The following is a 14,746-nucleotide window of genomic DNA, read 5'->3' on the forward strand; positions in this document are numbered from 1 at the left end:
ATTATCCCCATATATTGTACAGATGGGGGCTGAGGCTGAGGTTTGCCTAAGACCACCAAGCAATGTGTGGTTGAGGTATGGTTTGAACAGCAGGGGAATGAGAAATGGCTGCCTCTTGAGTTACAGTAGCGGGGTGGGTTACATCTTGCAGTACTGACTCAAAAAAAAAGAAAGAAAAGAAAATGAAGCCTACACAGTTGCTGCTTCCTGCAGTTCAGCGCCCCCTAGTGCCAAACTGGGGCAACGGTTTCAACGTAATTCATTGTAACAACAAGATATGCTTATTTAGGGACGCAGCTCATTCTAATCCTAGGCAGGGCATGTAACAACCCTTCCTTAATGCAAACGGTACATTGTACATTAAATGCCTATTCAGAAACCCAAATATCAGAGTGCAGACAGGTGAGTTTTTGCATTCCCATTATCTTTGGTTCTCAGTTGTTATTTTGAGTCACCCTCCACTGAAATCCATAAATATATATTATAGAAATGCACACACATACCACCTTCTCAGTACACGTCATGCATCTGATGCGGGCAGATTTCTGTGCAAAGTTATGTCACAGCTCCCAAAATGCATGCCAAGAGAGCCTTCAAAAGTTAAGCCAGAAGTTAAGCCTGGAGTTGCAAAGGCCCATTTTAAAGCAAAGAAAATTGGGAGGGAAAACACTCTTCCCTTCTGCCAAAGACTTTCTCCCCATTTTTCCAATTGAAAACTGGGGTGGGGGGGAGAGAGAAATTTTTTATGAAATATTTTATCTTAATGATGAGTGAAATGCTTTTAAGGCAAGGTTTTAAAATCCTGTTTTAGCTGCCTGATCTATATTTGGAAATATATATACAAATCAAGAAACAAGTCAATCTGAAAGATTGTTTTAATCTGTTCAAGTCTTCAATTCTCCGTAGGTCATGGAGATAAAAATGGAAGTTCATAACCAGAGGCTATTGTTCTTTGAGAAACTGAGTCCCAGTTCAACCAATCACCTACATTTAGGTGATTGAGAATGGACCTCAGTGTCTCAAATGCCCCCTCCCCTCTCTCCCCACACGAAAAGAAGAGGGTGAAAGCTTCCACGTTTATGCTAGAACAAACTGTAGCTCCATGGCATGTATGAAGTCAGCAAAGTCTAGTTTGTTCTAATGCAAGGGTGGGCAACTTGTTACCCTCCAGATGTTTTGGCCTACAAAACTCTCATCAGCCCTAGCCATCATAGTCAATTATAAGGGATGATGGGAGTTGTAGGCCAAAACATCAAGAGGGCCACAAGTTGCCCATCCGTGCTTTAATAACGTTAAGGCGCAATCCTATGCACGTTTAGGCAGAAAAATGTCCTACAACTCCCAGCATTCTGCTGGCTGGGGAATGTTGGGAGTTGTAGAACTATTTTCTGCCTAAACATGCATAGGATTGTGCCCTTAGTTAACATAACTGGAGTTGAAGCCACAGCTTGATCCTGGTTTGTTTTAACTCATTTTTGTGAGAACAGATCATAGTTCCCCAAGTAGTTTGCAAGCTTTCACTCTCTTCCATTCGCACATGAAAGAGGGGAGGCCACAAAGCTTGAAATAGCATTTTTCCAAAGATCTATTATTTGTCAATAAAATTACATGTTATGGGTTTCATCTGACTAATTTTGTCCACAGTTAACACAATGCTTACTGTATCTGGTGATGATATACTACTGAAGGGTTCAATGTTATTATAATTTTAACAAAATATCCAGATTTACTAATAGTCCTTAACAAATGGGAGCTGCAACAAAATGTTGCAGTGTGGAATGCTCCTGGTCAAGATTCCAGCCAGCCAGTCATGCCCTCTCCATGGATACTTCATTTCATTCCCCTTCCACCCCACCACCGTATTTTCCCCCCAACAGTCAGTCAGCGTTCCATGTCCACTCAGCATGCTCAATCACCACTGTGCTGTTTTCAGGGTTTCCCCCACCTTAGTTTTTTTTCTCTAAAGACCTTATTCTTCTGAAAACCTTAGGGTCCTCTCAAACATGCTTTTGTGTGCAGGCAGTGCTATTCTGAATACATATGAACTAGCCGTCAAGAGAACTGAGATTGCTATCAGTATAATTAGTATTTATGATGCTGATAGTCCTACTGTGATTTGTTAAGCTGAAGGCAGTATTTTTCAGGGACCTGGAAGCCGCTGGTAAGAGGGATCATTGCTTGTTGTATGTACACTCATCCCGTGGTTATCTCTGATGAACAGGTGTTGGGGGCTTTTGTATTGTTTCTTGTGTTTCTGCATTGTAGGTTCTGAAACAGGGATGGGGAATCTCAGGCCCGGGGGCCGAATCTGACCCTCCTGGGGTCCCAATCTGGCACTCCGGGGTTCCTCAAATGGCCATGCCCCCTTTCCCCCAACCATTTGGTGGTTTGCCATTTTGCCATTTTTTCTCCCATTCTAAAAGGTAGAAATGCCTCCCCAAAAGCTTAGTTACTGGCAGTAAGAGGTTTAAGCTAAAATATGCTGGTATTTTTTGTATTTTGGCCCCCTCCCCCTTTGCCCTCATCAGCCCTACCTCTGGAATGTGACCCCCCCCCCCAAGAGCTTCTCTGAAATTGAATTTGGCCCTCGGTCTGGATGAGCTTCCCCATCCCTGTTCTAAAAGTAATAAAATGTGGAGCTGATGCGAAAATAAGTATAACCTATTTTCTTTTTCCAAAACTGCAATTTTTCTAAATAAAAAAAACTGAAAGAAAACTCCAGGGGAAAAAAACAAGATTATCTATAATTTCAAAAAGTATGGAAATTACTCTATGCTCCTTGGAGTGGGGAGCCCCTATACAGAATTGATAGCCCCCTTTCTCTACCATTATATGAGCAGAAATGTCATCCTGAGAGACGGAATAAGGATGTTCCAAGAATCAGATTCCTGATTTAAGGTGCAGAAGAGTCCCAGAAGGATCTCCACTTCTCAGGAAGCACAGTCCCATCCTTGATTGACTTGGGCAAAGGGGAGGAGAGGAGATAATATTAAACTGGGCTACCGTGCAGTTACAAAGAGGATCCCTCTGCATTGTTCTGGGACCTTATAACAAATGTGTATATGCATCTATTTGAGAGTCAAGTGAAGTGTGCTTCCAGTTTGAATATAGAAGACAATGGTACCTCAGGCATCAGGGTGTTGTGGGGGGGGGGGAATGCAACAACAAATAGGTTATGAAGGCATGGCACCTTTTTGACACTTTGTTGCCACAGACTGTTTTTTTTTTTTATTGTAAGCTGTTGTGGCATTCCAAGAACTAAAGAGCAGTATAATTAATAACAATGCTGGTACTGAGTTGTTCAAGAGTAAACCAGTTATAACTCTATCATTCATATACTTTTAACAAACTGAAGTACATACTTTGCCTCATGAGGAGCACCAGTCTCAGTAAAGCATCCCAGAATTCTATTTATTTGTCTTTTCCCATGATCTCATTCACGGGTTGTATCCAGTGTTAGTCCTTCCTGAATGAGCCTTAAGCTAGACTAACATTGGATACAACTCCGTGTTTCCTGGAGTTTGTGAAACACAAAGCTATATAGCAGATTTATATGCAGACTTATTCACCACTTGTTTGTTACACAGACAAAGTAGTCAGATAGACATGACAGGTTGGGAAGGACTGGAATAAACTAAGAATACAGGACTTTAGCATACTATCTACAGGGGAAGTTTGACAAACACTAGCTTTCTTCATACATAGTACCCACTGCATGTTTGGCTGCAGTCGTGAGGAAATACCTCCAACTGGGAATCTGTTTAAAAACATAAGAAGAGTCCTGCTGGATCAGACCATCAAGTCCAAAATTCTGTTTCCACAGCAGCTTGCCAAATGCCTTGGAGTGCTCGCACCCAGGGTGCAAACACAACAGTGCCCCCCGACACCTGTGTGCCCTCAACGTCTGGTTGATGAGATATTTTGCCCCTAAAAATATGGAGCTTCCACTGGTCACATACTGAATAGCTGTTTATATGAAACTGCTCCTCTTGTGGTACTACCATTTTCAGTCATACCATTGCGGACTACTGACTGCCCCCACACACATACATCTGCCCCCCAACACAAGGGTTGTATTATTAGCATGGCTGAAAGTGCCAAAACTGTATGGATAGGGCCACAGATAAGAAATTTCTGGGTGGCTGATCTCCAGTTTTCCAAAGTCCATCTTCTTCATATTCAGGCAAGCATTTTGCCACAAGGGATTACTTTTCTGTAGCATAAAGTAGAGGTTTATTTTCTGTAGCATAGCGGCAAACAACCTGAGCTATGAATCAGCAAGATTTACATCTCATGTCTCACTAGATCAGCCTTCCTCAACCTGGTGCCCACCAGATGTTTTGGACTATACCTCCCAGCATTCCTGACCACTGGTTATACTAGCTGGGTCTGATGGGAAGTGAAATCCAAAACATGGAGGGCACCAGCTCAGGGAAGACTGCACTAAATGGCCTTAGGCAAGCCCCTCTCTTTCAGCCTCAGTCTCCACCATCTGCACTATGGAGGATAATAAGGCATTACATCTAGATAATTGATGTGAAGCTTTTTGAACACTCTAAAGCTCCATATCAATGGTATTATTATTGCAAAATGTTTTAAAAATGAGTCTCATGGATATTTTCTTTTAATACGTGTTTTATTTTTTATTCAGTTTATATCCTGCCTTTCCTCCAGTGAACTCAAGACATACATGGTCCTCCTCCCCAACATATTTTATCTTCCAGTGACCCTGCAAGGTAGGTTACAAGCTTCGTGGACAAGTGGGGATCTGAACTCAGGTCTCCCCAGCCCTAGCTGAACTAATCTAACTATTACACCCCAGTGGGTATATCTTTTATACAAATATATTTTGATGCAGTAAATACAGGGTGGGGAAATGTATGGCCCACCAGATGTTGTTGGACTGCAAGTCCCATTCAGCCCTAGCCAGCATCACCTATGGTGAAGGATGATGGGAGATGCCGTCTGTCAACCTCTGGAGGGCTCACCTCTGCTGTAAACAGAAGTGCAGTGGTGCTCTTGAGCAGCTCCAGGTTGTCTTAGCAAGACCCATGCAGGGCTTCCAGGCAAAATTTGTTCCAGGGAAGCAGAATTGTCTCTTGCCCTGCCATTCTTAATGGCATCATAATCTGCCACTTGAAGAAGCTGCACACTTCAAGGTAGGGCCACCCGTGTGGGTTACCGTCAGCACCATAGTTCTGACGTATCAGATTGCAGACTCAATTCTCCCAAACAGCAAGAGTTTCTTTGGCAAACAACCTCTAGACACTCTGTCTATGATGATGAAGAATCTGAGTTGCTTAACAAACCCATGATCTTAACATTCTCAACAGCCAGTAAGCATTTTAAAAAAACCTAAATTTCTGTGTAGATAATGTCCTAACACTAATGGATGTTTGTGTGGGGTGGGTGGGATTAAACAGCCTTGGCATTTCTTGTAGCTTTTTGCTCATTAACAAAGGGGACAGTGTGCACAAAATCTTTGTCAAGCTTTGTTAGTGTCTCAAGGAAGTCTGAGTTGATGGAATTTGATGAGGACCCTCTTGCCCTGTGAACTAAAAGATTTTGTGAGAAATATCTTAGGAGGGGGTCTTTTTTGCTTGTTTTGGAAATAAAAAGAACACATTTGCCCTTGAGGTCAACGTCAATGCCTCTGAATCAAAAATCTAAATCAAAGTTCTACACGTTCTCTCTACAAGTTCTCTCATAGGAGGCGTAGAGAGCTGATGCACGCAAACAGATCCTTAAGCAAGGAGCATTTTACTTTCTTGGCCTAGTGTGGACTGCCACAGAGAGCTCTTTGGAATAGTTCATATTCCAAACTAGACATGGAATTCGGGGCAGGGGGGCAAGTTGGGCAAGTCACCTGATCGACAGTTTTTGCAGAAAGCCATTTTCAGAAGTGAGTGAGTGGTGCTTCAGCCTGCACAACTGAAAATAGGCTGTCGATAAGTTATTTTGCCACAGACACCATTTTCTCCTCAGTTCTTTTGCCTCAAGTTTGGCAACTGTGGAGCCTGGTGACATTCCCCAGGGGAATATTTGATTCTGTAAAGACAGAGTTAAGGAGTTTACTTTTGCAGGTTGCTGAATGTCCCTGAGGAAGGAAGCTTTGTTTTCCAAAACACGTCAGGCCTTTTTAAATTTGGGCATTTCTCAGAACCATTTCTCCTGGGTCATTTGCTGCATACAGCACCTTTCCCTTGTTACTTTTTGAATTCTCCAGGGGACCACATTTAACCGGGGGTCTATAGCTGCCAAACTTTACCCTGAGGCCACCCCCCACCCATCCTCTGACAGTACATAGGGCACAGAAGGCATTGTGAACTATTTCAACACATTTTAGCAGCTCAGTCACAGATTGCAACAAACAACCTGAAATATCCTGCTTCACACTGAACTTGTCCAATGGGTTAGTTACGACTAAGAAAGAGAGACAAGTTATCAAGACTGGGAAACGAGCAGGAGAAGGTTCTAGATTCTGGGTTGCCTGCTCAAACCAACAGCGGGTTCATACATTTGCTGAAACACAGCACACCAAACTGTGCGCATATAGCCTAGCTTTCCAGATCCACACAGATTCAATCCAGCACAAAGCTTTGCTCACTAGGACCTTCTCCTGCATCCTTACTCATATAGATACACACATATACATACATACATACATACACACACACACTCGATTACATTTTGACTAGGGCTGCAAGCTTTGATCGGTAAATTAATCAACTAAAATGTAGTAGATTAATTGATGGGTATTGTTAGGTTCCCCTTCATGGATCACTGCGTGTTGTGGCGAAGGGGCTTGCATAACTCAGTGAAGCCATAAGCTATGCCGTGCATGGCCACCCAAGACGGACAGGTCATGGCGGAGAGTTCTGACAAAATGTGGTCCACTGGAGAAGGAAATGGCAACCCACTCCAGCATTCTTGCCAAGAAAACCCCATGGAACGTATTACAAGGCTAAAAGATATGATGCCGGAAGATGAGCCCCTCAGGTAGGAAGGTGTCCAATATACTACTGGGGAAGAGCAGAGGGTATTTCCAAGTAGCACCAGAAAGAGTGAAGCGGCTGGGCCAAACCCGAAAGGACACTCAGCTGTGGATGTGTCTGGTGGTGAAAAGAAAATCCGATGCTGTAAAGAACAATATTGTTTAGGAACCTGGAATGTCAGATCAATGAATCAAGGTAAGCTGGAGGTGGTCAAACATGAGATGGCAAGATTGAACATCGACATCTTGGGAATCAGCAAACTAAAATGGACAAGCATGGGTGAATTTAATTCAGATGACCATCGTATCTACTACTGTGGGCAAGAATCCCTTAGAAGAAATGGAGTAGCACTCATAGTCTACAAAAGGGTGGGAAAAGCAGTACTGGGGTACAATCTCAAAAACGACAGAATGATCTCAGTACGAATCCAAGGCAAACCATTCAACATCACAGTAATTCAAGTCTATGCCCCAACCACTGAGGCCGAAGAAGCTGAGGTTGATCGGTTCTATGAAGACCTACAACACCTTCTAGAAATAACACCAAAAAAAGATGTCCTTTTCATCATAGGGGATTTGAATGCCAAAGTAGGAAGTCAAGAAATAACCAGGATAACAGGCACGCATGGCCTTGGTGTACAAAATGAAGAAGGACAAAGGCTAATAGAGTTTTGCCAAGAGAACACGCTGATCATAGCAAACACTCTTTTCCAACAGCACAAGAGGTGACTCTACACATGGACATCACCAGATGGTCAGTATCGAAATCAGATTGATTATGTACTTTGCAGCCAAAGACGGAGAAGCTCTATACAGTCAGTAAAAACAAGACCTGGAGCTGACTGTGGCTCAGATCAGGAGCTGCTTCTTGCAAAGTTTTGGCTTAAATTGAAGAACGTAGGGAAAACCACTAAACCATTCAGGTACGACTTAAATCATATCCCTGATGAATATACAGTGGAGGTGACGAATAGATTTAAGGGATTAGACCTGGTAGACAGAGTGCCTGAGGAACTATGGACGGAGGTCCGTAACATTGTTCAGGAGGCAGCAACGAAATCCATCCCAAAGAAAAAGAAATGCAAGAAAGCCAAGTGGCTGTCTGATGAGGCTTTACAAGTAGCTGAGGAAAGAAGGGAAGCGAAAAGCAAGGGAGAAAGGGGAAGATATATCCAACTGAATGCAGAGTTCCAGAGAATAGCAAGGAGAGACAAGAAGGCCTTCTTAAATGAACAATGCAAAGAAATCGAGGAAAACAATAGAATGGGCAAGACTAGAGATCTTTTCAAGAAAACCGGAGATCTCAAGGGAACGTTTTGTGCAAAGACGGGCATGATAAAGGACAAAGAAGGCAGGGACCTAACAGAAGCAGATGAGATTAAGAAGAGGTGGAAAGAATACACAGAAGAACTATACAGGAAAGATCTGAATGTCCCTGATAGCCATGATAGTGCGGTCACTGAACTTGAGCCGGACATCCTAGAGAGTGAAGTCAAGTGGGCCTTAGGAAGCATTAGTAACAACAAAGCTAGCGGAGATGACAGTATTCCAGCTGAGCTATTTAAAATCCTAAAAGATGATGCTGTTAAAGTGCTGCACTCAATATGCCAACACATTTGGAACACTCAACTGTGGCCACAAGACTGGAAAAGGTCAGTTTACATTCCAATTCCAAAGAAGGGCAATGCCAAAGAGTGTTCAAACTACCGTACAATTGCGCTCATTTCACATGCCAGCAAGATTATGCTCAAAATCCTACAAGCTAGGCTTCAGCAGTATGTGAACCGAGAACTACCGGAAGTACAAGCTGGGTTTTGAAGAGGCAGAGGAACTAGAGATCAAATCGCCAACATTTGCTGGATCATGGAGAAAGCAAGAGAATTCCAGAAAAACGTCTATTTCTGCTTCATTGACTACACTAAAGCCTTTGAATGTGTGGATCACAACAAACTGTGGCAAATTCTTAAAGAGATGGGAGTACCAGACCACCTTACCTGTCTCCTGAGAAACCTGTACGAGGGTCAAGAAGCAACAGTAAGAACCAGACATGGAACAACCGATTGGTTCAAAATTGGGAAAGGAGTACGACAAGGCTGCATATTGTCGGCCTGCTTATTTAACTTATATGCAGAGTACATCATGAGAAATGTTGGGTTGGATGAATCACAGGTTGGAATTAAGATTGCTGGGAGAATTATCAACAACCTCAGATACGCAGATGATACCACCCTAATGGCAGAAAGCGAAGAGGATCTAAAGAGCCTCTTGTTGTGGGTGAAAGAGGAGAGTGCAAAAGCTGGTTTGAAACTCAACATTAAAAAAACGAAGATCATGGCATCTGGCCCCATCACTTCCTGGCATATAGAAGGGGAAGAAATGGAAGCAGTGACAGATTTTACTTTCTTGGGCTCCAAGATCACTGCAGACGGTGACTGTAGCCATGAAATTAAAAGACGCTTGCTCTTTGGGAGGAAAGCTATGGCAAACCTAGACAGCATAGTAAGTAGCAGAGACATCACCTTGCCGACAAAGGTCCGTCTAATCAAAGCTATGGTTTTCCCAGTAGTAATGTATGGCTGTGAGAGCTGGACTATATGGAAGGCTGAGCGCCGAAGAACTGATGCTTTCGAACTGTGGTGCTGGAGAAGACTCTTACAAGTCCCCTGGACTGCAAGAAGGTCAAATCAGTCAATCCTAAAGGAAATCAACCCTGAGTGCTCATTGGAAGGACAGATACTGAAGCTGAAGCTCAAATATTCTGGCCACCTAATGCGAAGAGAAAACTCTCTGGAAAAGACCCTGATGCTGGGAAAGACTGAAGGCAAAAGGAGAAGGGGACGGCAGAGGATGAGATGGCTAGATAGCATCACCGATGCAATGAAAGGGCATGGTGTTCTGGGGAATCCTAGAGGGCCAGATTGGGACCCTAAGCAGGCCAGATTTGGCTCCCAGGCCTGAGTTCCCCATCCCTGCACTAGATGGTCTTAGCCACCCACAATTCTCTCTGATGTGCCCCTTCCCCAACCTTCTGCAATATGGGGATAATAACACTGGCCTACCTTACAGGACTGTTGTAAAGATTACTGAGATAAAGTTTGTAAAGCACTTTGAATACTGGAAATACATTATATAAATGCTAATTCTCATTAATATTGCTGTAGAGAGAATAAAAAAACATTAAAACTAGCCTTGCATGCTAAATGGTATTTTTGTTTATTTAATTGTAGGTTTTTGCACTTCCTTCATTAATATTCTCAGAATGGCACCTACTTTTAGTAATATGACATTTTGGTTTATTATATGGCTTTTAATCAACTAGGTATTTTTAAAAATTAGTGCTAATGTCAACTTGGATACTGCCCCTCAGTGCACAAACCAATTTTAACCCTATATTTGAAAAAGAAAAATTCAAAATGTGGAAGAAAAGAAGTTTCTATTTTTCCAAGCCCAACATACACATTTTCAAGGAAACAAAGTCAATAAAAACAACTGATCCAAATTTCAGCCACAACATTAGAATTCAGAAAGAAAAGAACTGAGCTTTCAGTAACGTAAGGCTGTATATAGATACCATATCACTTTAGTCCCCCCCTAGTGAAGTTCTTACAGTCTCTCAAGATTCGGCTCTTATCCTGCTCCCATCTTACAAGTAAAGAAAACAGAGACTCAGGAAAAGGGGGAATCCTATATATCTCAGAAGGCCTAACTCACACAAACTATTAGGGTGCATTCTCCCCCCCCGCCTCACACAGCTGGGAATGGAACATTAGTTAATGCAGGGGTAGGCAACTTATGGCCCTCCAGATGTTTTGATTTACAACTTCCATCAGTCCTCACCATTGGCTATGCTGGCTAGGGCTAATGGAAGTTGTAGGTCAAAATATCTAGAAGGTTACAAGCCCGCCCCTGAATTAATGGCTTGGTTCACACATAAAACTAACCCATGGTTTATTTAACCCATGGTTTGTTGTCCTACCAGGGTTTGTCTGGCAGACGATCGACCAAACCGTGGGTTGTTCATGGTTATCAAGCCATGGTTTTATAGCATAAAACCTGCATTCACAGGCTGCATTCACACATCACAACAATCCAGAATTCAACAACCAAAACTACGGGCTAGTGTTATGTGTGAACCAGACCAATGTCTATGAAGAAAGATGCCCTTGCTCAAGCCTGCCTTTATGTCCCACTCTTTCACATAAAGGCCTGATCCCTAATTCTAGTGTCATAATTCATGAGTAGTCAACTTTCAGCCCAGGCGGCAGGAGTCTGTAGCATGTCTGGAAACAGAGGACTGGTAGACACAGAGTCAGATCAAGATTCTCACATGCCTCTCCAGTACTGTAATACTGCCCACTGACTGGCTTCAGGTGCAATTCTATGTATGTTTAGACAGAAAAAAGGCCCACAACTCCCAGCATGCCCTAGCCAACATGGCTGGCTGGGGCATGCTGGAAGTTGTAGGCCTTTTTTCTGTCTAAACATGCATAGGATTGCGCCCTTAATAGACTAGAGAGAAATCCAACCACATCAAGTATTGGGGTGGGGGTTGTATAGGAACTTTAGTGCTAGGGTGGGCAGAAGGTAGATCAAGATCTACTAGTAGATCTTTATATAATATGCAGTAGATCTGCAAGTTTCTGACTTTTATAACAAGAGCAGTAACAAGACCCCACCCCACCCCCGGCCTCTGAATTAGGCTACTGAAATTAAGGAAACTTTGGGTGCTGGGGTGGGGATTTTTGTGTGCAAATGGACTGCGAACTCTGTTCTGATACTGAAAGCAAAAGTTTGGTCTGAGTCCTGTGCTCAGAAGCACCTTCTTCCTTCATTTTAGGTGTCTGTCTGCCCTGAGCCACTATTTTGCACCCAACTCCAGTTGCGGGACCTTGACTTTCTAGTGAAAAATAAAGAAGTTCACAGAAGCCTGAAGTCTGCCCACCCCTGCTTTAGTGCACTCTAGAGCAACACTGTCTCACACCTTGGACTTAACCAATGGCACACTTCCCAAAAAGGGCAGACCTGTGGTTACTCACTGGTGAGGAAACTGCACTTTGCACATGCTCAGAGGCAACACCTCTTTATTATTACTTCCCATCTTTCTGCTATTCAAAACAGGTTCCTGACAAGCTCTGCAACGGAACCCAGATTTAGCCCTTTGCTTCTTTCTCTGCCTACAACCAGGAGAAGGCAATCAGGTCCAATGGGCTGCTAGATGTTGTACAGGTTTACAGCTGTCCTAATGCCCATTTTACGAGACATGAGTTACAGACTAAAAGGGGAGGGGAAGAAGGGAGCCTGAAAAAGATCAAAGTTGTACATGCAAGATCCTTCAACACAGGTTACTTAATCCTCCCCCCCTTTTTTATTTACCCCTCTGCCATGACTTAACCTTCACAACATGGTAACCCTTTTCACGACTTTGTTCACAGACAGGGGTGCTGCAGATGTTCCAGCAGATGCTGTCAGGTGAAATGCGGTTCTAATGTACATTACAGATTGCAATCACAGGGTTGTCCTTCGTTTGGTTGCCTCTCCCTTCTTTGCTCCCGCCTAATTTTCCTCTCCCACTGTCAAAATTTAGATTGCCATACGGGAGGAGCATACAGAGATATGCGCCGCCCCGCCCCCCTTCCTTTTGGCTTACGAAACTCTGCAAAGTGCAGTGAATACTGATGGGACCCGTATAAAGCATTCAAAGCATTTCAGGTTGTTCCGAACGATCTAAACCGGGGTATAAGGTCGTGATTCCGTATATGCGACCCAAGGGACTCCTATGGAATGTATTAACTCAGGGCAGGGTCAGCACCAGCGATGCATAGTGTGGATGGGGGTGGGCATGCTCCTGAGCATGGTAGGAGCTTTAGGAAAATCGATGTGATCTCAAGAATGGACAGCGTGCCCAGGTCTGAAATATGGGGGTGGGGGGTGGGTTTCCTTAACCCCCCCCCCGAAAACAGGAATAAAAAGGCAGGTTGTAAACTTTTCTTCCCCCCCTTCCAAAACTCCTTCAGAGACCCTGATCCCCCCCCCAGCAAAATGCCCTTGTGCTTCATCTTGAGCCTCTGCCACCTCCCCCACCCCCGACCTGTTATCCGACCCGACCCTTCCCATCCATCATCACAATCCCCGCCCCCTCCCCAAATCAAGGCAGGGGGCTGCTCACTGTTCGGTTCCCCCCCCCCACGCCGCTCCCGATCCGGATCTCACCCCCCCCACTGTGGACCGCCCGAGTTCCAACTCCTGCTCCCGCCGCTCGCTGATGCCTGCGGGCCCCAGCCGCCGCCTGCTGTGAGGAGAGGGTCGGCCTGCACCATTCGGACAGAGAGGGGAGCAAGCATCTCCTTCTTCCCGAATGCAGCGCTACCAGTTACCCCGTCACGCGTGTAAACATTTCCTGAGTAATGCTGTGTCAATCTCAAACCCTTCTTCCACGGCATGCTTTTCGGAAAGGGATTTTTGGAGGAATGACGAGAAGGCACGGCGGCCAAACTCCCTCAGCGTAGTGGGAATGGTACAGCTCAGCCCGGCGCAGCGCTCCTTGGGAAATGTAGTTCGGAGGCGGCTGGACGGGTAAGGGAGCACGTGGCTTCTGATGTCGCGTGGGTAGGGGGGCGGTTAGAGAACAGGCAAACGGTCGTGGAGAAAGACAGAGCCGTTAACACGTGGATGGTGGAGGCGGATGGAGGGATGAATGAGTGGGCGTAGTACCGAAGAGGTTCAAGGATCAACACGCAGAAAAAGTAGCGGGATACAGCAACTGGGGTGGGGGATATAACATTTTAAAAAGAGACATAGAAGACAAGAGACAGACGGGTGAGGCCAGAGGTTAATTTGAGTGAGGAAACCTTCATTGCCAGGGCAGAGCTTTGGAAAACTAGAAAAGTGCCTCTGCACATGTGCAGAGTAAGATAGCCCCTTTTCCCCTTTAGCAACCATCTGGGATTCGGGGAACAGACCTCCAATAATGCAAGGAGTGACTTGAGTGGGTCGCGACTTTTTTTTTTCTCCCAAGCAAAATCAGGTTTCAGACAGACACGTGGCGACGAAGGAGAATACAAAGGAGCCAAGAGTGACTAGCAGCCTGTTGTCTGTGATAGGGTTCTGCCCCTAAAACAGGGATGAATCCCTGAGGAGAAAGTGCCTGTGAGCATACACAAAGGCCCTAGTCAGGAACCAGAAGGAAGTGCTTCTTGGTCAGAGTATGTCCCAAGCATCAAGGAGCAGATCCAGCATTCTGCAATAGCCCTCTGGTTTGATCTGGGAGAGTGCATTGGAAGGATACCAGCCAGGTTTATGATCCAGGGTAAGAAAGTTACTGGTTTTGGAGACACAAGAAGCCCATATAAATAACCAAATTGCCTTATGGTGATACCACTCCTGGGCTATCTCAGTTGTTAAATATGACATTTCATACCCCCCATCTTTTAGCCCCAAAGGACCCCCCTTAGTACAGATAGATATTAAAACAGTGTAAATATATTTTGTATTGTAAATCTAGATGGTATATTTGCAGAATTCCACCTCTCTCCTCTTAGCCAAGGTAATGACCATTATGCTATTCATTGTGATCATCATTTATTAAAAAAATGGAACAGGGGCAGTCTGAGAGCCCCTAATTATTCAGAGGCTCTTCCTCTCACACTCAGCTGGTTTCAGCCTTAGAATACTCCTCTGCTGTTCTAAAGAAATCAGATGGCAACGTTATCCCAGGATTACTGATTATGTCATCAAGCCATAATTTAGAGGAGG

The 14,746-nt window shown here is 44.3% G+C and overlaps 2 protein-coding genes and 1 long non-coding RNA gene across 3 annotated transcripts in view; 2 read left to right on the forward strand and 1 right to left on the reverse strand.

Annotated features, from left to right (window-relative positions):
• UBA1 (ubiquitin like modifier activating enzyme 1) overlaps positions 1–13,287 on the reverse strand; it is a 51,650-nt gene extending 38,363 nt beyond the window's left edge. The window contains exon 1 of the mRNA XM_084836282.1: positions 13,205–13,287. The gene's annotated coding sequence lies outside the window, so the exon portion shown is untranslated. The remainder of the gene's footprint in view (positions 1–13,204) is intronic.
• The window catches only part of LOC146353374 (synaptonemal complex central element protein 1-like), a 615,017-nt gene that overhangs the window by 304,767 nt on the left and 295,504 nt on the right, over positions 1–14,746 (forward strand). The window lies entirely within an intron of this gene.
• LOC146353385 (uncharacterized) overlaps positions 1–14,746 on the forward strand; it is a 31,573-nt gene that overhangs the window by 4,674 nt on the left and 12,153 nt on the right. Inside the window, exon 2 of the long non-coding RNA XR_014788048.1 lies at positions 4,652–4,736. This is a non-coding gene — a long non-coding RNA (uncharacterized LOC146353385). The remainder of the gene's footprint in view (positions 1–4,651; positions 4,737–14,746) is intronic.

This window comes from Heloderma suspectum, chromosome 2 (genome assembly GCF_057233095.1).
Source record: "Heloderma suspectum isolate Gila_16-S chromosome 2, 16-S_ref, whole genome shotgun sequence".
In the NCBI taxonomy this organism is placed as follows: Eukaryota; Metazoa; Chordata; class Lepidosauria; order Squamata; family Helodermatidae; genus Heloderma; species Heloderma suspectum.